Consider the following 21,943-nt stretch of genomic DNA (forward strand, 5'->3'; position numbering starts at 1 on the left):
ATGGGAGAAGTCATTCCATAGTGCCTTTGAGGCTGGTTCTGCAGCCTAGGAGTACTGTGGGAGACAATAAAATACTGAAGACTCCACAACAGAAAAAAAAAAAACAACAAACCAACCACCTTACTGGAAAATACCCTTCCACTTACAGGTTTCCAAATCAGCTTCTGCTCTTTTGCCCATCATTAACATGAATGAGGGGAAAAAGATCCTGCTTATGGTTTTTAGATAACTTGACCTCCTTGCAATCAGAAGCAGCACAACATTAAAATAAAAGCAGCATGAATTTTTTTTTTTTTAAACACCACAGAACCCTTGCTTTAGAAAGGGAAAAAGGGAGAAAGAAACCCCTACTTTGCATTACCAGCTGAAACCAGGGGAGAGAAAGAAGTGGGACAGGAGGTGAGGACTGTACTTAATGGATCAAGGGTCTCTACAGAAACACTAGTAGCAAAAGGGGGAGACACATGAAAAAGGTCTCTACAACTCATCATGCTTGTCAAAAAGCCCATATCCAGACCCAAAGGCTAAAGGGATTAATGATGCCATTATTCAAACCGGACATTTTCCTACTTCATATACGGACAACTTCAAATATTAGCTGGGTTAGTCGAGAGATGCTTAGAACTATTTAAGGCATCTGACCCACTTCGGCTGGAATGGGATGAGGAAATACTCAAAGGACAGCTTCAACACTTGATTTTAAAAAGGTAGCTTATTGCAGCTCCTTAATTCTAATTGTTGCCTTTATCTTCCACTGAGGGAAGATGGATTTCTCTCTCTCAGAGTAGCTTTATCCAACTACAGACATGGCTTTTAGTCATCTGGTGGGTTCCCCCCGCCTCCCTTCTCTATGACCTCATTTTTCAAACTTTTTTCTACGTGTTTTCCAAAAAGCTGGAGCGGGGGGGTATTAGGACTGTAGTCCTATCAACTAGTCTCCCCAGTCAGAACAGCTCTTTACTTACAAGGGTAACTAGGCCTTTACCTAATTTGCCTTGCCTTGTTTATAGGCATTGTCAACTTCCACTTCCTAAGTAAAAATAGTCATAATGAATATTTTCCTTCTTATGATATTATTTCCATAACAAATCCAGAAGGAAAGCTTATGTTTAATTGATGTGAACTACATCTAAATTAGAACGCCTGCAGCAGCAACTTCCTACATGCTTTATGTATTACTTGCAACGTACAACTTGCACTTCAGAGAGTTTGCACAACACAAGAATGGGTTTTAGACTTTGCTAGCATCCAAGATCTTTCCAGTGTACAGAAGGCCACCATCTGCCTTTCATTGCCCCGTTCTTCCTACAGAGGCTATAATTAGAGATTGACATAAAGGACAATATCAATTAGATGTAGCAGATATTATTAAGAGCAAAGTCTTCTAGGCAAGAATCAATATTTTTCAGTTGCCTGCATGTATTACTCAAAAATTGATCTCATAACTTAAAAGTTGAGGAAAATCGCACTTGGAAAGCCTTACTGAGAGTGACTTATGCCCAACAGAATGTGTTCCCCTTTTGGTATTAAAAAAAAAAAATAAAAAAAATCTTACTTCTCTCTCTCAACTGTACCAGACTGCCAGGCATATACAAAGAAGAGAACTTAAGAGAGAAAGTAGCACACATGGCATACTACCTATTCATCCATCAGCCTTCTGTTCAAATGAGAAGTCTCTGGCAGTTTAATATTTTGCCAACTCTTGCTATGATTTGTCCACCACAGTGAACAGCTCCAACATACTTCTGTTCCGAGAGATCCTAATTTTATACAAGAAGTTAAACTCATTTGTTGCAAGTTTTGACACTTGTTTATAGCTTCACAAAGCTGCAAGCCATTTCTCCTGCATACTCCAAGAGACAACAGGTAAGTTCACACTATTACAGTTCAGGGAGTTGCCTTCAGCCATCAGGGTGGTATATGAGCCTCCACTGTGAATGCGTCTCTCCGACTCATGTGGTTCGGCTTGCCTCCAGCCGGGTAGAAATTTATCACTCCAGCCTTTTCCACCCACACCACTTGGGAGGAGGAATGAATGGAAATCAGCTCCTGAACCCCCCAAATTGATAGCACAACCCAAACCAAACCAAACAAACCAACCAATCAAATCCAACCAGGCAAGAAAACCCCCAAACCCCATGACCTTCACTGAAGTAACACCAGCTACACCTTCCATTCCTACCACACAAACTCATACTAATAAAAGCCTGCAGGCACCTGCGGGCAAGTTAAAGCACCTTGTTCCTGACACCAGCATTCAGAGAAAGCCACTTTTTTTCCACCTTGAAGCTGGGTCGGTAGCCCGAGAGCAGTGACAAGCCACAGGCGCTGGCAGCCCGTACAGCACAGATATTAACTCATTTTCCCTCAAACTTCTTTTATCTTCTTCCACGTACGCTTCGTATGCTCTTGCCTCACAATGATGTATTTGGCCTGCTCTTGTTCCTGAACTGTTATTTTCTTGCTTCCTGGAGATTTTAGACAATCTGTGGGATGGATCCGGGGTTTTGTTCTGATTTATCTTTAGGATTTTATAAACACAGTGCACCCTTACACTCTATCTCTAACACATACATACCAAAAGGAAGGACTGACCTGACACTGCAGTAATAGATAAAACAGACTCCTCTCTCTCCAGCTGAGAGAAAGCAGCTTGGCTATTTGGCCTGACTAAACTAAAGAAACTCAAAATTGTCAAAAAATAACAGTGTTGACTCTTCCAAGAATTTGCTCAATCAGTGCCAACTAAGTTGTTAGAAAAAGAATGTTGGAGGCTGACTTCTATTCAATTTCTACAGCCCTGTTCAGCCAGAAATCAAAAGGGTGTCTGTCCACCTGAGCCTTTAATTGTTTTTAATTCTGATAAGGAATTATGGTTTCCTCCAAAAAAGTTCCTTTTTCACAGTCCTCTTTTTGATCAGGTACTGGAGTTTTATTTTAAATAGTTTTACTGCAAGCACAGATCCCCTTTGTTAAAGCCAATTCAAATTAGGCCATTTAAAAATTAAGGACCACTTGTATTCTCCACAACTCTCTGTCCATACTTACTTCTTTATAAATCGGCTGTTGCAGAAGTTAAGTGCTACGGCCTCGTTTAACAGCTTACAAGTTAGTAATACATCGAATTTCTGTACAACACTCGCAGTTCCCAGCCTGGTCTGCCACCTGCTGAGCAAAGTGTACTGGTCCTCGCTGGATGACCTTTTGGAGTGGAGAGAGGAAATAGCAAAAAATCCCATTCAGTTTATCTGAAGAGAATTTTTTAAAAGACATTCTAAAGTTACAGTTCCTTACCAGTGGTGGGTATTGATTGTCCTTGGGGGCCCAGATGACTTGCTAATGCTGTTGCCTTCACACAGGAACCTCATAGCCCTTCTGAATAAACGCAGACAGTTGGAAAATAAGCTGTACTGAAATATAAGAATCGCTGCATATGTTGAAATAAAGCTTACCTTCTCTTCCAACGAACTGCTGGTGAACAGAGAGGAAGATGTAGAAGGGTCATGCAGCCGTCACCAGAGCAGCAGGAGGTGTAACACTCATGAGTGGTGGTGGAGGCGATGGCAGTAGTGGCTGCTGCTGCTGTTGCTGCCGAATCTGCTGACGCAGCCTTTTGGTGTAGCCAGTTCCATTTCTTAAATTGTTCACAGCCTAGAGGCAGAAAAACATTTACAAAAAGGGCAAGATGAAACTTCAGCAGATCTACAAACAAAAGCCTTCACAGAGGAAAATTACTTGTGTATTCCTGTAAATGCTATCAGTCCTAAAAGAAACCAACAGACAGATATATGAAACCAACATGCACATCACATGAAACACTCATACTAATGACTGGTAACTCAGAGTAACTGTATGTAATGTACTTCAGTGTTAACGCCGAATTTGAAAGCGAGGCAATCATGTCAAACAAAAGCGTGACCTGAATTTGCCAGGTTGTCTCTAAAGAGTTGTAAGCTTCTGTGACAGCAACAGATAATGTATTTGGAAAGTAAATTTAGCCTTATTCAATTACGCCTTGCTTAAGGAGATGTAAATTAGTATCTTCTTCCCTTTCAGCTTTCTACAAATAGCCTTTTCTTACAAGCACTTTATGTAAATGTCATCACGTTACCTCGCGTAGGCACTTGTTGGCAATTAAAGCATCAGGCGAAACATCCATCTGATGCCACGCTGGGCATGTATGTTCCTCAGATTCCAGCAATGCTGTTCTAATACCTCTGTATAATTAGAATAATCAAAATAGTATTTAGCCAAACTAAGGAAGTTTTGGGGGTTCTCATCAATTATAAAAGCACACATATGATTAATGGGTGAATATGGTCTTGAATTGAGAGCATGAAGCTAGAAATGTTCAACAGTGTAAAAAATCTCTAGTATGTAGCAAATAACTATACAGTTTTGATATTTCACTATTGTAACATCTGAAGATGTAGCATAGGCTGTGTCTTGATGTTTCAACTAGTCTCTTTCCCACCATCTAGTACAGTGAGAAGTCCCCAACCTCAAGGTTAATGAATAAAACACGTCTCAAAAAAACATTAGTAGGTTCGAGTTCTGAAGGTTTTAACCAACTCTCCCGTGGAGAAGAATGTGGATTAAATGCCTAACTATCCCTTTGTTGCAGACCACCAAAAGTCCCCAGAGTTGGCTATATAATTTTCTATGAGAGAAAGGGCTGTGGACAAACTAAACGCATTCAATACCTAACACTGTAATCACCTGCACAGTTAGCCACTCTTCTCATACTCGTCCTTCTGCATGTAAAGAAGATTTAACTAGACACGTAAAAAAGGGGGAAAAGCTTCCTGGCTTTCTTTTGCCCTTTATATGAGAAGAGCGCTTTCGTATTCAATTCGTATTAAATATTAAATAGAACTGGTAACAAAGTTATTTTGTTATCTCCTCCTTCTGCTTTCAGAAGTGTAGGGGTCAGCGTTCGGAAGATCTCGCGATGTCACGGAAAGTTAAGAGGGTTAGTCGCAGCCTTGTGATGTACCTGTAACCCAACCTCCCCTTGTTAGTATAAAAGGAATTAACTGCGCAATAAAAGGCGGAAGTTGGCGCTCACACTGCGTGTGTTATCTGTCTCTTTCCCTGGTCCGGGCCGACCAGTGATCTAAGCGTGGCACCTTGATACGTAGCGAATGCTACACAGAAGATCAGATGTGATGTTTTGAATCAACAAATATGGGAGTAACACTTACATTCATCACAATAACTGTTTCCACAGCAGGGAATAACAGCTGCATCAGTCATTAGATCCTTACAAACAGAGACATCACAACTCGTCCGGAACAGGATCATCATCATCTCAGGAGGAGGACGGTTCCTCTGGTAAAAAGGGAGGCTTTTCCTTCTTTTCTCTAGCAGAAGCTTCCCTGGAGGAAGGGCGGGGAAGAAAAAAGAAACAAGTTAAAGATGGGCAAAGGAAAACTTTTCCAAGCTTTGGATTTTACCAAAGGAAGAGAAGAGATGGAATTCTTCTCACTCCACATTAGCCTTCTAAAACACAGGTGCTTAGTTTAAACTACTTTTCTACAGCCACAACACTAGAAAGGGAGGGGGGAACACTTTTCTTTCTGCAGAACTCTCCCATTCATTGGATCAACTAAGAAAGAAGCTCAGACTAGGAAAATTTTTTTTTGACAGCTAGAAATCAGGCAAAATGAATCCCACCTCTCCTTTGCCAGAGGATAAATGTAAATTGCAGGCACAGGATAAAGGTAGTCTCCGAGTAATTACATTTTCTAAAAGGAAGACGTCTATGTTACAGCTTCTACAAAAGGAGATCCATGACGGAAAACCAAAAGTGCTACCAAGTGCATTTTAAAACAGCCACTCTTGTCAGCTGTCCTGGTTTCAGCTGGGATAGAATTAACTGTCTTCCTAGTAGCTGGTACAGTGCTATGTTTTGAGTTCAGTATGTGAAGAATGCTGATAACACTGATGTTTTCAGTTGTTGCTCAGTAGTGTTTAGACTATAGTCAAGGATTTTTCAGCTTCTCATGCCCAGCCAGGGCACCTGACCCAAACTGGCCAACGGTGTATTCCATACCATGTGACGTCCCATCTAGTTTAGGAACTGGGAAGGGGGGGGGGCAGGGATTTTCGCCGCTCGGGGACTGGCTGGGTGTCGGTCGGCGGGTGGTGAGCAATTGCCCTGCGCATCATTTGTACATTTCAATCCTTTTATTACTACTGCTGTCATTTTATTAGTGTTATCATTATCATTATTAGTTTCTTCTTTTCTGTTCTATTAAACCGTTCTTATCTCAACCCAGGAGTTTTACTTCTTTTCCTGATTTTCTCCCCCATCCCACTGGGTGGGGGGGGGCAGTGAGTGAGCGGCTGCGTGGTGCTTAGTTGCTGGCTGGGGTTAAACCACGACATCAGCACACGGTAGTATTTTCTCAGTTTATAGCAACAGGAAAACGTTAGTCTGTTTCACACATGGGACTTAATAAAAGTCAGAGGGGGAGGAAATCTCAGGCCAACAGCTACCTGTTGAATTTGGCAAGAAGCCTTTGAAACAGAAAACAGAAGCAAAATGAGCTTTCAAGGAGAATGACTCCCCTGTAAACACTACTGAAGTGTTTTGCAGAAACGCAGATTCTTAGCATACCGCAAGTTTAGCCAACTTCCAGGGGCATGAGCAGTAGGACCACCCTCTTTTAATATTAGAAAGTACTACAGGTTTTCAGGTTAAGGTACAATGACAGTGCTTCCTCCCTTGGAATGACAGATGCTGGCCAACTGGGTTGCATTGCCACTCAGATTTATGCGTGCTTTCTCTCCTTCACTTTTTGGTCAGTCCACTTAGTTCCATACCTAGGCATTAATAGGTGGTGTTGCATATTTTCCAGATCTTGTCAGCATAGCACCCTTCGTATTGGGATCCTTCACCTTTGTCATGAAACTCTGTGGAATTCCTGTGCTCTTCTTAACTCTGGGAACAGACTCAAATTTTTTGTCCTGTTCAAGAAAAGAGAGGCAGACGTACCTCAAGACCCACACTTAAAATGACATTTCCCTGATGATTTTAAGCAGCAAAAGCCTTTAATCCTCTCCTTTTACCTAGCGTAAGGGTTGCTCAACTGAAATACTTATTTTCCTACATGAATATAGCCAGGATGTTCCAAAGGCTTGAGCGGGGTTTTGAACTCCAGCAACATTCTTTGGCTTAACTTCAGGTTCCTTAAGGCTGACATATCCCTTAGCTCACCATCCACTCAGAGAAGAGACAAACCCGCTGCTCCTCCTCCAAAGCACAATTCAGAGCGAGAGCTTAATCTTGTGCTCTGAATCAGTCACTGGAGAAACCTACACTCACCGTCTATAGGTGAAGGTTGAATTCATACCTCACGCGTATACCTTCAGTGACTAACGTGAAATGGTATCAATACTCAACCAGGGACTTAGTGTAATTACAACACGCAAATATGCAATAGATGGGGTCAAGAGAAATGCCTTGGTTTGATACAAAATAATAAAAACAGTGAACTGTCATTAAAAAGAGTGGAAAACAGAAAAAATTCCAGTAATACTGAAGTATATGAAAATACGCATGAAAGTTCATAGAGAAAGATCTATGGACATACTTAATGTCTAAGACCTAGAAAGAAGATTCCACCTTTATAATTCCAGCTTCCCCTTGAATTTGGAAGGGCTTTGCAACATTGCCATATAACCTCTGCCTTTCACCCCAAGCGAAACAATTCTTAATATGAGTGTTCATGTATTTGTTGCGTAACTGCCCAGGTAAAATAATTAACACCTAGAGTAACACCAGAAGTCCCCCACAATCATACCCCATTTTTCGAGCAGTTCTTTATGTAGTGGCCAGGTCTTCCGCAACAAAAGCAAGTATATGATGGTGGAGGTGGACCCAAGGGTTTCTTCATGTAACTAAAAGGTTTGAGGGGGAAAAAAGAAAAAGGTAGGCACGTGTCTCTCTTGTTAAAACACACATCTCTGCAATTTTCCCATAATCTTCAAAGAACAGATTGGACATGATCAACACTTACTTGACCGGATCGTATTCATGGCAGGACTGTACCATCAAAGCTTTTAGTTCATCTTCTCGGAAGCACTGGCTTCAGCCAGACTGGCAGTCTGTTTCACAGGTAATTTACTTGACACGCACATTGGAAACACATTTAAGCCCACACAGCCAAAGACAACACCACTCACCCCATCCTGTAAAGAGCAGCACAGCGCTAGCTGAGGTTGCATGAAAACAGCGGCTTACATAAAATATAGCTGTACTGAAGATGTTCTGGGGAGTCCTTACGCCTTTACAGGCTTTATACGTGCCTGTTAACCTACGTGAAAAGAGCATCCTAGGGCACTCAAAACCTTAGGCTCTCTTTGAGCCTTCCACGAAGACTTGTGTAACTAATCCAATTTTCTCCCAAGTGGACTGAGGCCATGTGCAGCAAAAATTACACTATCCAGTATTTTTAAGCTGATTTTTAAGCTCCAGGCTAGTTGAAGGAGGAGACATCCACTGTACGCTTAATCGAGAAAGATGTATGCAAGGTTCATTACTTAATTCAATTTTGCAGCATTCAAAGACACACAACTTAAGATTTGGGGAAGTTGCTTTTGCTTGCTGAAATTCAGCTTCCGATACAGAAGCACGGTTTAACCTTCAGGTGCACAACCTCTCTTAAATCCTCCACAGAGCTGACGGGGATAGGCACGTCTTGCGTCCCTGAATACCTGGGACTAGGAAAAGGCCTTCTCAGAACGTGTCTTCCCGGCCTCAAAAAGGATGAGACATCCAGCAACCACCCTTACCATGTGTATTCTAAGAGAAAAAGAAATACTGGCAACACTGTTTATCATGGGGAGGAGGAATACAGCTGGAAAACTGTGAAGAAAACCATGGAACAGCAACACAGGATTCTGGATGCAATGTGTGTTATTTCATGAAAAACAACTTGAAGTAAAAAATGATGGTTGGTGGGAGTTGTGCATAGTAACATGTAGCTGGAGTAGGGTCAGAATACTTAAACCAGGGAATTAGAAAGATATTTTGAACATTGGCAGATATACTACAGATAGTAATTCAGGAGCAGAGCGCAAAAAAAACAACTCCTAAGGGAAGATTCATAATGGTCTCTTTCATACACACAGCATTTCTTTCTGTGGAGGCGAGAGCAGGCCGAAAACCACAGAAGACAGCCAGGAAGAGCAGAAAATTCAGGGCAGTAAATACACAAACTGCAAAGCATGTTCTAGCTTGACCTCGCACAGGGTCACACGTACCCTCATTTCCCAAGAGCTGGTGTGACGGGTACACTCAACCCCATAACCAAACTAGCCGTAGTTTGGTACAGGCTCCAAAGGAGGTAAAGGAGCCATAGCCAGGCCAAGAACTCCTCTAGTTTCAATCTCTTCTCTGAAAAACCCACAAAGGAGCCGAGTGACCCAGTGAGCACCGCTGCCTATCACCTTGGAACACTCATCAGGCGATTAACACAGGAATAGCGGGTGGTTTTTCCAAGACTCATTTATCAAGGAGCAAAAAAAGTTGTGGGCACAAGGAGTCTCATGCATACCCTTCCCATTGCATGTGATTTGACTAGGAGCCAGCCACTTTATCCCATAAATACGACAGCCTAAGGGAGCCTTCTTTCAGCTCTCCCTCCTAGGCAGCGTGGCTGCATGGCAGTGATCTCCCCTCGAGCTGGGACGCCTCTCAAGGTTGCTCCTCGAGGCATAGAGGCCTGTTCTCAATAGCAGATCTTTGCTAAGTGACTGATAGCATGCTGAATTCATACTAAGGAAACAGTACTAATCCACGTAGCTACTTAATATTAACTATTATAAACTTTGTACAGATAATTCCATTAGACAAACTGTTGTCCAAGTCTGAGACTAAGATTGGACCGAGCCGCACCTAGGCTCCATAAGGAGTTTAGAAAGCAAGGGGGTCCCCTCTGAACCTCACGACTCAACGGGAGGGTCTTCCTTACCCTTTTGCATCTCCGGTCTCTGTGTGAATCCTTCCACCTCGATTCTAACTCAGTTCTCCTTCGTACGTTTCTTCCGTGCAGTAATTAATAAGGCAAACCTTGCCGTCCAACTTACTGAACCTCGGGAAACCACTGTCAAACTTTGTTAAATTCCTCATATTTATTGAACTCTGTCAAATTATTATTTCACCTCAATAAAACACACTGATGCTTCTCTCCTCCTGAGCGAGGTGCTTTCCGCCCCTTGGCAAGAGATTGGCGCAGCCGGCAGGATCCTGAATCTGGACTCATGACAGCCCACAGCACAGCCTGCATGGGGTGAAAGGCATGCATCAGACCTCAGGGCCATCACACCCACAGGGAGGCCTGGGGACAGCAAGGGCACCTGCTGTGTCCCCACCAGAGCACGCCTGCAGAGAGACGGCCTTCGGGAAGGGCCCTTTGCTCCTGAGCTGTTCCCTCAGCAGCGCTTGCGAGGTGTGCGTGCAGCTCTGCCGTCCCTCAGTGCTGCTGTGGGGTCTGCGCCTGCTCGGGGAGGGAGGGAGGGAGAGGAGCTGCCCCGCGTTTGCTCTGGGTCGGCAAATCTTTCCCAAAAGGCGGGTCTGCCTGTGCTGCCAGCCACAGCCCTGGGCAGGAGGAGCTGCGTGACAGGAGCCCAAACCCCTCACAAATCCCCCCGTCCCCTCGCAGACCCCAAACCCATCAAATCTCCTCACGGATCCCCCCAGACTCCTCAGAGACCCCAACATCTTCTCACAAATACACTCACAGACACCCCAAACCCCTCACAGGCCCCCCCCAAACCCCTCAAATACCCTCACGGATCCCCCCAAACACCTCACAGACCCCAACATCCCCTCACAAATCCACTCACAGACCGCCCAAACTGCTCACAAATCCCCCCCATCCCCTCACAGACACCCCCAAACCCCTCAAATCCCCTCACGGATCCCCACAAAACCCTCAGGGACCCCAACATCTCCTCACAAATCCACTCAACACCTCACAAATCCCCTCACAGAACCCCCCCATCCCCTCACAGACCCTGCCAAACCCCTCAGAGACCCCAAAATCTCCTCACAAATCCACTCACGACCCCCACAAACCCTTCAAATCCTCTCGCAGACCCCCCCAAACCCCTCAGAGATCCCAACATCCCCTCACAAATCCACTCGCAGACTGCGCAACCCCCCCAAACCCCTCAAATCCCCTCACAGACCCCGCCAAACCCCTCAGAGACCCCAACACCTCCTCACAAATACACTCACAGACCCCCCATTGCCTCACAGACACCCCCCAAACCCTTCAAATGCCCTCACAGACACCCCCATACCCTTCAGAGGCCCCAACATCCCCTCACAAATCCCCTCCACACCTCACAAATCCCCTCACAACCCCTCCATCCCCTCACAGACCCCCCCCAACCCCTCAGAGACGCCAACATCCCCTCACAAATCCACTCGTGGACCGCCCAAGCCCCTCGCAAATCCCCCCCAAAACCCCTCGCAGACCCCAACATCCCCTCACAAATCCCCTCAACACCTCACAAATCCCCTCACGGACTCCCCCAAACCCCTCAGAGACCCCGCCAAACCCCTCAGAGACCCCAACATCTCCTCACAAATCCCCTCACCACCTCACAACTCCACTCACAGACCCCCCCAAACCCTTCAAATCCCCTCGCAGACCCCGCTAAACACCTCACAGACCCCAACATCCCCTCAACAAATCCAGGCGCGGACTGCCCAAACCCCTCACAAATCCCCCCCCAAACCCCTCACAGACCCCCCCGCCCCCCACCCACCTGCACTGACCGGGCTGCAAGTGCACATTGCCAGCTCATGTCCAGCTTTTCATCCACCAGCGCACCCCCAGCTTACTCGCTGGCAGGGCAGCATGGGCACAGAGTAGGCCTTGGGGCCGTGCAAGCAGCCTTCAGCAATAGCTAAAACATGGGTGTGCTACCAACACTGGTTTGGTCACACATCCAACACTCGGCACCATATGTGCTGCTAGGAAGAAAATTAACTCCATCCCAGCCAAAAGCAGTTATGGCTCAATAGCAGCTTGGTGCTGCTCTGTGTTTTATTTCTGGCTTTGCCTTATGTGGTGTATTTGGCGCGCACGCAATGGAGGGGCTGGGGCTGGTATTGCCCTACACAGTACCCCTGTCCTGTGCACTCCAGGACAAAGCTGGCACAGGGAGCAGAGGTGGGGATGGTGACCTGTTAACGAGCCCCTTTGGTGCCTCTGTGGCTCAGAATTTAGCAGGACAGTCCCACCAGGGAAGCTGGGCTCCCCCAGCCTGTTGGTGGGTCCCATGCCCAGCTCCCTGCCTGCTGACACCGTGGGCATCCAGGTCCCTGTGTGCCCCGATACGAAGTTCGGCCCAGGATTGGTGAATCCCTGGGTCTGCTGCCATTACGACCCGGACAATTGTGCTACTGATCTGTATTTATTGCTGTGCCATTACTCGGACACGAACGGTCGATCCCTGAAGCTGTCCGTCAGGAGTCTGTCATTGTAGCCCAAACCCATACCCTGGTGGGGCTGGCTCAGGCCCTTGCAGGAGGGCCGGCGCGATGGGCTTGGGGCGCGGGCGGGTGGCTTCAATTCCTCTGGGGGCTCGAGGTCTCTGGGCTGGTCCCGCAACAGCCGGCTGGCTGAGTTGGACAGCCATGAGGGCCGGGGTGGAGGCGGGCGGGCCGGGCGGCTGTCCGGGCTGGCGGAGGCCCGTTCCCTGCTGCTCTGTGGCAGGCGGGCCGGTTTTCCAGGCACAGGTGATGGCTCTTGCTGTCGGGTCCAGCTCTCCGGGGTGCTGCAGCGGCTGCTCCGGCTGTCCAGGCCCGAGGAGCAGCTGCTGGTGTCGGACCGGGCTCGCGAAGCTGCGGAGAGGCGCCTGCGGAGAGAGGAGGCTGCTGAGGCCCCACCGCGGCTGTGGGGCCGGGCGGGTGTGAGGGTGCGGGGCAGCACTGGGCGCCTCACGGGGTGCGGATGCCTGACTGCGCGTGGGAGCTGTGGGCGTGGAGAGCTCCGTGCAGAAAACGGGGCACCCCGCACCCCTCGTCTGGGGCTCTGCTCGCCTGCCCACGGCTCGTCTCCTCTCGGCCCTGACCATCCTGACCTGCCTGCTCTGCACGTGCCTGGAAGGAGACCTGCCCGCGACAGACCGAGGGGACCAAAGCTGGGCACAGCGCTGCAGGGCCAGGAGAGCCTCCTGTTCTCCTTTCTCAGCGTGCCTGGCAGAGACCAGCACTCGGCTCCCCTGCCTGTCCCTGACCAGACAAGGGCACAGCCTCGGCTCTCTGTTCAGCGAGATGCTCTCCATCCTCTCTTCAGAATACGTATCCAAAGAGATACGTACCCCTGCACAGAAAAAAACCCTGCCTGTGCTGAGAACACGCATGCTGGCAGTGCTCACGTGCAGATGGGACAGGCTGACTCTTTCTCCAAAGCAAGGCCGAGAGCTGGGAAGGCTCCTCACCACGGTCTCAGTTGCTGGGACACCCTGGTCGAGGTGAACCTCTGGGATTTACGGCATCACCTAACAGGGTGATTTCTGCTGGCAGGTTCACTGGCAGAAAGATGTCACTATTGCGCTTCTCACTTTCTATGGCAATGTCATCCCTCGTTTTTCTTCCTGACCTTGCTCATCCTACGTCTGTCGCTGGGTCTGCTCTTGTCGAGGCAGGGTCACTTTTAACTAACACTTGCCACAGGCGGAAGGGGTTTCACAAAAGAGTGCCCATGAATTGAGAGGCCAGTTAAAACATCTTACAGCAGAAATCTCAGTAGAGTTTGGCCAGTAACTGTCTCGGCACTCCACAATACCCTACCTCTAAATGTTTCATGGCTAATAGCAGCCATCTAATACAGAAGTTTGGCAAAAAAAACTCCCAACAACTCACCGTCGTCTCTTCCTCCACAGACAGATCACACAGCACAGTATCATCCCAAACAGCACGGAGCCCAAGACCGCCACGGCGCCTTCTATGCAGTAGTACCAGAAATCTTGAGGATCCATAGCATTTGTGTTTCTCTTGTCATCCACACCTGCAGGAACAATTCTGTGCATTAGTGTGTCCTGCACGCTACTGGTAATCTCACAGGAGGTCTGACATTGCCAGGAAATGTTCTTTCTCGCTTTGTTAGCATCTCTGCACCAGCAAACATGCTGGGGCTGCAATGTTTCCTTGGTTTCAGTAGAAGCAAAGGAAACTCCCAAAGCCATTGCAAATCAATGCACTCTGGAGCCTCTCTTTCTCCTCAGAGCTTTGCTTACACTGTGGTACGGCTGTAATCCAGTTTTCCCAGTGTCACAGGTTTGCTCCCCCTTCTCGGCCACCCTTCACGTTTGCACACAATTTCTTTTGTGCTCACCCACTTTCACTCCCCAAGGCTTGCTAGTGCTGCTGCCTGGAGGCTCTCTCTGACCCTTTGGGACAAGTTGTCCCACTGAACAGAACTCATGAGGCCAGATGGAGAGCATGTGGGGGAGCGCAGCTGTTTGACCAATCGTTCCTTTGAGCGACACAGACAAAACCCATCCCTGCATCAGGGAGTGCCACCCCCAGCTCTCTCCCCAGCCCATCACCCACACCCTGAGGGGATGGAGTCAGGCCCTCTCAGGAGACACCTGAACCTCGCTCTCTCCCTCTTCGCCTTTTGTCCAGCGTGGGCACTGCTTGCATGCCCCCAGGTTTCAGGACTTGTCTTCCCCTTATGGCCCCCTGCAAGACTGCTAATTACCTGCACTCTTTGGAGAAAATTCATATCTCCTGGCGTGGTGGGCTTCTCCAGGGCTGGACAGCACTGCCACTGCCAAGAATCAGAGAAAGGTAAAGCCTCAGCATGGCTCAGGCACAGAAGATGCAGGAGGGTGGCACAGGTTCCCTCTAAGCCCATGCCCGATCCGCCAGTGAATCCCTTTGGACCTCAGTTCACAGGAGGGATCCCCCTCTGTTGTGCTTAGGGGGACTCAGGGCAAGCTCTGGGATGCAGGTATTGCAGGAGGCACATTCCATTAAGAGTCGTATTTCCCATCGTCTGCTGTGGGTGGTTCAGATGGCCTCACCCCCAAAACGGTAAAGTTCTCAAATTCCTGTGAACAGGGTGCGGTGGGAGGTGAGCATCTCACTGCATCCACACAGAGGGTTACGAGTGAGTGTCTCTCTGGCACACTGATGGCAGTAACCTCCACACCCCAGAGATGACAGTCATCCTCAGAGAGCCGTTGCTGGCTTCTTTTAGAACACTCGCTCTGTACTAATAGTTTGGCTGCTGACAAGATGTGCAGTAGCGGGCACCAGGGGAAGCGGCTGCAGACACACAATGATTTTGATTCATGACACTGGATGACTGAAGGACAGCAATTACCTGGCACGCCTGTTGATTGAATTGCCCCTGTTTTTTCGTCAGAGACTGGCACTGCGTGACTATCTCCTTCCTGAAACGCCTCCTTCTCCACAGCCTCACGGTCCATCTCTTTAGAAAGAAAGTGGCTCAGTTTAATTAGAAGTAACCGTTCCTCATCAGGAACGTGGTCTCTTCAGGAGGCAATACTTCTCAAAACACATTAATAACGCTTAGAAACAAAGCCTGGGCATTTGGGGGTGCACCTAGTCACTAGTCCAAACGATGTGTCATTCATGGAGAAAAATTTAAGCGCTAGACACTTTCCAGTTTACCAGGAGACAGCAAATCCTGACCTGCTAAGAGACTAGGAGATTGCATGTGATCTTGTTCACATTCCACTTGGTGCATTTTTGGCAAACTGCAAGATGATGGTAAATTACTTCCCTCAGAGGAGACAGGAAGATGCTGTGGCCAGTTCAGGTGGGGAAAGAGTCCTTCTGAGAAGCACTTCCCATCATACCAACTCCACCACATGGTAAGGGTAACAGACACGCATACTGGACTGAACCGCAAGCTCTTGCAAGCATATTCTGGGCACTTTCACAAGTGGCAGTGAAGAGCCCACAGTCCCCCAAAACAAGAGGAAAACCACAACCAAGTTATCGAAAACACAACTAGAAACAGACAGGCAGACCACCCGACACCGAATTCACAGCCCTTCATTTTAGCTGCCTTCAAGTTAGGTGTCGGGCCTTCAGCTGGGTGTCCAGCTTTCGCCTGTCCCTGACCCCGAGGTGTCACCGAGAGTCCTCAGACATCAAGGAGAACAATGGGGTTAGACCAGGCTGCGAAGCCGGGGTGCTCCCATCCTGGCCAGGGGATGCCTGCAGCCCAGGCAAAGTCTGCTGGTCTCAGTGACCCCAAGCTCCCGGCGCATCCTGTCCACTGGCCAAGGGCACTCTCCCTGCCAGTGACTGGCAGGGTGCTGGCCCTCTCATGGCTTATCAGGAACCGGCTCCTCAGCCAAGTCCCTCACACACTCAAGGTGTGAGCACTGTCAGTTCCTGCCAGCTGGATACCAACGTCTGCCCAGAACAGCTCTGGCCAGTAACGCTGTAACTGGGGCAGCAGCCCTCCCTGGGGCTCAGTTGAACCACAACTGGCAGCAGAGACTCTGCACCATCTCTACAGCTCACCAGCACCTGCAAGGTGTGAAATTTGAGTGTCAGTGCAGTGCGGCTCTGATCGATCCCTTCCTGCTGCACAGGATTCATGTCCATACATGCATCTGAAACCTCAGCTTCCCAAGACTTCTGGTTATACCCACCACGTGCTGCTTTGTCCAGTTCCTTCAGGATTTCCTTTAGGACTTCTGGTGACCGCTGGGAAGATCTTCCTATTTCAGCTTTAGCTTTATACTTTGCTCTTTGAGGACCTTAACAGAAAGTATAAAGTTAAATTTCTCAAGAATAACATACTGAAAACGAGCGCTTAGTCTGTGAAGTCAGTCAGGACTGACTACTCACCCCTGGGATGCCAGGTGAGCTCCAGCGCAGGACCCAGCCGAGAAGCTGGAAAAGCCCTCCCTGTACCCACATCTGCAACCAAACACCCGCGAGAAGTTCCCATCATACATTGTGATATACACTGTCATACTGAATAGCAGAACACGTAAGGGGATCACCGAGCAACATGGCACACACGATGCAGGCCTATATTCTCACACCTGCAAGAGACATCTTGCTCACATTTGGGCTTTGAGCTGGCAGCTCTCAAAGGAAGGAAAAAGCCATGACGTACCCGTGCGATCTCCCTGCGCGTCAGCCCTGGAACCCGGCTGGGAAGCTGGATAGCCATTGCGTCCAGCCACGTCTGTAAACAAACAGAACAGAGAAGCTCCCGTGAAATATTTCAATAGACTTCTTCAGATGTGAACGGCAACGAAGGCGGTTCACACACAGGATTGCTCCATGGCACTCGTCTCTCCCTGCCACTCAGGAGCACTGTGCAGACCGTTACTGGGTGCCTGGAGCATGCCAGTTTAAAACAAACCATGTACAGAGCTGCCGGCAGAAAGGACTCCCTGGAGCCCACACCAGCTCTAAACTCAACCCCAACAAGCCCAATGGCTTTGCAGCAGGCACTGGAAGCAGCGCAGGGTCAGAAAGGCTGGGAAAGAATGTTTTGCAAGGCAGAGCGCCCCAGGCCACGTCACTGAGCCTGACCCATTCCCTCTCTGCTCTTCTGCATGTCTAAGCATCGGCCAAGAAAATACTAACTTAAATTTCATAGGAACAAATATTAAAACCTAAATGCCCGCTCATTCAAGTGACATACCTGTGGGGTTGCCCTGAGGCTCCCGGACAAGATCCGGCTGAGCAGTCGGGTGGCCATCGGCTACAGGCACAGCTGTAATCAAGCACGTTTCCATTAGAGGCTGTGATCTACTTCTTTCTCAGTGACCTGCAGTCACTGGAGGGGGGTCAGGTAATGACGTGGGACCCAGACATGGGTGGAGGTTTCCAAAGCTGCAGAGGGCCTGGGGGACCTGGGTTCACCCAAGGAGAGCACTGCCGGGCTAGAGCAGGAATGCTCCTGTTTTTCTGAGCAGACATCTCCCAAGGACGGACATCCCTGAGGCTGAAAGTCAGGATTCAGCCAGGGAGCGGCAGAGCCAGGGCCCGGGGCACGGCTGTGACCAGCGCGGGGAAGAAGTGCCCCTGCAGGCTATTACCTGGCCCCTGCGGTGCTGCTCTGGCCCCGACATGCAGGCCAGGGGAAGGCTGCTCTGGGGCAGGGCAGCACAGGGCCGGCTCTGGGGATGGTTCCTCACCCCGCGGTGCTGCTCTCGGCCCCACCGTTCACCTGGAAAATGCCTCTGCAGCGGCTGCAGCCCCCTGCACCTCCCCACGGGACATCTACCTCCCGCTGCCCATGAAGCTGGCCGCGGCTCATCCGGCCCAGCCCGGCCCCGCTGCTCTCACAGCCCTGCCACACCACGACCCCAGCCCCGCTGTCACCCCGAGGTGTGGTGGGTGCTGCGCCACGCTGCCAGCGCTGGGTGCTGGCCCTCGCCTGCCCACCTACCTAATCCCCGCGCTTGCCACGGAGCAGCCCCGACATCCCAGGCTTGCAGGGACACCACAAAGAGGATAAGGAGGCAGGCGGGGGTCATGGCCCCCCACGCCTGCACCATGCCGCCGCTGCTGCTGCTGCTGCTGCTGCCGCTGCTGCTGCTGGCACTGCTGGAGCGGTGCCTGTGGCACAGCACTGCACATCACGGCGTGGCACAGCGGGGCTCTGTGACCTCACAGTCCTGCCTTCCCACCGCGGCCACGGCCCTGGGGCACTGCCCCTCCCCCACGTGTGTTGAGTTTTTGGGTTTAGATGAAATTAAGACCCCTTCAGCATCCTAGCTGTCTGCACATCAGCACACTCCCTGCCATCCTTAGGCGCTTTTGGCTACAGCTGCTTCTGTGCTTGCTCTTTGGCCACTGCTCTTCTGTGGATTTCTCTCTGCCTCGGAGTCTGAGGACAATTATGTGGGATCCTCTGGGCTGAGGGGAGGCGAAAAAAAGAAACCCATATTATTTCCTATATGTAAATGCTACTGAGGCTACGGGCTGGCCAGACTTGTATGGAGAGCTTTAAACTAGATTTAGTGGGGCAGGAGGAGGAGGGAAAAAGGAAGAACAGGAAGAACAGGAGGAGGACTAAAACATCTTTCCTTTCCCACAGTGTTGCATATCTGGGGACTGATACAGCATCACTTGCCACCTAGTCAGTGAGAAGAACTCCAATTCCTCTAAGCAGCTGCAGGTTGGTACCCACCAGCATTGGGTACATGATGCAGATAATAATTCAGCAGCCCTGCTGAATGATTGTGAATTCATTTTCACAATCTTTTGGTAAATAACAAGCAAAATAAGCTTAGAGAGTCAGGAGGTAAACTCAAGCATTAATTTCATGTACGAGCAAGAAATTGGTAACTATGGGGAAATGATGTTCAAGGATACAGATAAGACGGTGGAAAACACAGCTTCAAGAAGTCATTCATCTTACTGTCTTCGCTAACAACCCTAGAGTCCAGCATTATGGGGCCCATCTCTGCAACAGGGGCTATTTCCAATTTGAGCTACTCTTCAATACCAAATGGGAGGCTACAAATTGCCTCCCACAGGTGGAACTGCACCATCAGGAATCCTGCTGTACGACTGCCAGATAAAGTGACTTCAAAAGCTGGAGGTGGGAATCCAATTCCAGGTAAAAAAAATAAAAAAATAAAAAAAATCTTATCACTACTGCAATTCTTGATGTCCTCTGTTCATACCTGGAACATTTTATGTACCTACATCTCTTAACCACACTAGAGAACACGCTGAGGCAGGAAGGGTTGCAGATGTAGCTCATCGAGTCTAAACCACAGCTGCCTTTAAGGATGTATGGCCTCACTTTAGCTTTCATTGTGCAAAACAATCCCTAGTGTCACACTGATGCAGCCTGCTTTATTTCTGAGTGCAACAAGCCCTCAAATCCCAGATTTGTGGTTTCATGAGCACAATTCTGCTGGATCAGTCCATTCAAGAGAAAACAGACTGCCTAGCAAGTATCTCAAAAAGTTCCCAGGAAAGGATTAGTCTGAGAACTTGAGAAGCCATCTGACCTGGAAGGAGAAGTCCCTGAATCGGATGGGACAAAGACAGGCAACAGGACATTCTCTAGTCTCACGAGGCCGAGCTGTGTGCTGAAGAAAGGGCACTGTGACATGAGCTTCTGGTGGAGTCCTTGGTACCACAGGAGTGGCCCCCCCAGATCTCAGTTCAGGGATTTACTCGGTTTCAACCCCACCACGCCTCATATCAGCAATGGGAAGACAGTGGATCTCAAGTAAAGGCAATGGGCTCTCACCCCGATCCAGATCCACAGTGGTCCGTCTTCTACATAGCCTGTGCAAGCCTATCCCTGGGAGCTTGGACTTCTCTGGCCCAAGGCTCAGCCTGTAGCTCTTTCTCGAGAAAGCAGTCCCAGCACCTCTCGTCATCATTCTTCACAGGCGTCAGTTCCACAGTGGACATCAGGCAGACTGACGCCTAGAACAAAGCTTGCTGGGGAGGATGCTGCCTTCAGACTTCTCCCTTTCTTGGAGGCTGAGGTACCTCGACTGAACAACAGGGATAAGCCAAAAAGTAGTCAGTGTCCTTGCGCTAACAAAATCACACAAGAGCCCAAAGGCAGATGCCTTCCCTGCTCTCAGTCCCACCTGTTCAACAGCTCAAATCTTCCCAAAGCAGACAAATCAGCCTACCAGATAAGGCATGAAGCCACACACCAGCCAACAACATTGACCCCATGCCAGACAAAGGCACAGGCAGAACCAAGCAAGAAACTCACAGGCAACCTTTGCACCGAGTTTGAGCTAGAAGCACGAAGCTAGCACAGGACTACAGCAACCACCACTGCCAAACATGGCCCAAACTGTCAATGACATTGCAGTTTTACATGTGTCCTGGTGAGACGCTTCTGCCTTTCACTCCTACGCTGCATTCTTTGGTACAGGAATAGGCGCCTGGTTAATCTTCTACTTAACAGGTTACTAGATTATTCAGCTATCCAAAACAGAGGGAGTGAGAGAGTGTCCTGGGTTCAGCTGCGATAGACTTAATTCTCACAGGACAGAGAGAAAGAGAGAAATGCAGATGAACTAAACTACAAAATAGTATCATTGACTACAAAGCAAAAGACCCAGAGACCAGCTGTTGCTTTTACAGGGACAAAAGCAGATGCAGGAAGAAGTACATGGAATTGTTTGCAGGTGAAAACCTAGCACGGGACTAAACATTCATGATCTTACCCAGTGTTGCTAGAGGGAAAGGATGCTATCAGAGCTACTCTGACGTGTGCCGAGACATTTAATAAATTCAAGCTGCTGTTTCCATCCAGCTTAAAAACGTTAACTTACATCTCTCTCCTGTTTCTGAACATCCAGATAGCGAACTATCACCACAAGCCTCGTTCACTAGACATTTTCTGACAAACTGCTTTGTGACAAAAAGCAACAAGACGATTCAACAGGAGCACAGGCTGTGCAAACTCAGTGCTTGCCAGCAACCTCCTACAGAGCAGAAACTAAGGTGATCCCAAGGAAAGTTAGAGACCTTGCGAAGTGATGCAAGTGCCACAGCAACTCCACTGGCAGAAAACCTCTTGAGCTTCAGCTGGACTTGGGAAGGGATTTCCTAAAGCCTCCTTCAGACAAACCACCAGAACAGTAAAAAAAAACAGCCAGAAGAAACATACACAAACCAAAGGCCCCTATCCAAACCCTGAAAAGGCAAACAAGATAAAAAAGGAATCTCAAAAAAAAAAAAAAAAAAAAAAAAAGACCACCCAGGACACAAGACAAGGCAAAAATAACATAACTCCAAGAACCCAGGGCCAACAAACCCACAGCCAGTCCGTAACAGTAACATGCTTTAATCCTAACTCGCCTGAACTCTGACATCCTGTAATCCTGCCATCCCATAGCCCTAGCACACTGCAATGCTAGCATACCATAACCCGAGTTCATTGTAGCCCTAAGATATCACAAACGGAACACAAACTCCCTG

The 21,943-nt window shown here is 48.6% G+C and overlaps 1 long non-coding RNA gene across 1 annotated transcript; it reads right to left on the minus strand.

The window, feature by feature from the left end:
* Positions 1-17,135: 17,135 nt before the first annotated feature.
* LOC142028407 (uncharacterized) lies at positions 17,136-20,531 on the minus strand. The gene is made up of 3 exons (XR_012649578.1): positions 20,244-20,531; positions 17,673-17,744; positions 17,136-17,207 (listed from the first exon to the last, which is right to left on the minus strand). It is a non-coding gene; the product is annotated as an uncharacterized LOC142028407 (long non-coding RNA).
* Positions 20,532-21,943: the final 1,412 nt, after the last annotated feature.

Source organism: Buteo buteo, unplaced genomic scaffold (assembly GCF_964188355.1).
Source record: "Buteo buteo unplaced genomic scaffold, bButBut1.hap1.1 HAP1_SCAFFOLD_342, whole genome shotgun sequence".
Taxonomy (NCBI): Eukaryota; Metazoa; Chordata; class Aves; order Accipitriformes; family Accipitridae; genus Buteo; species Buteo buteo.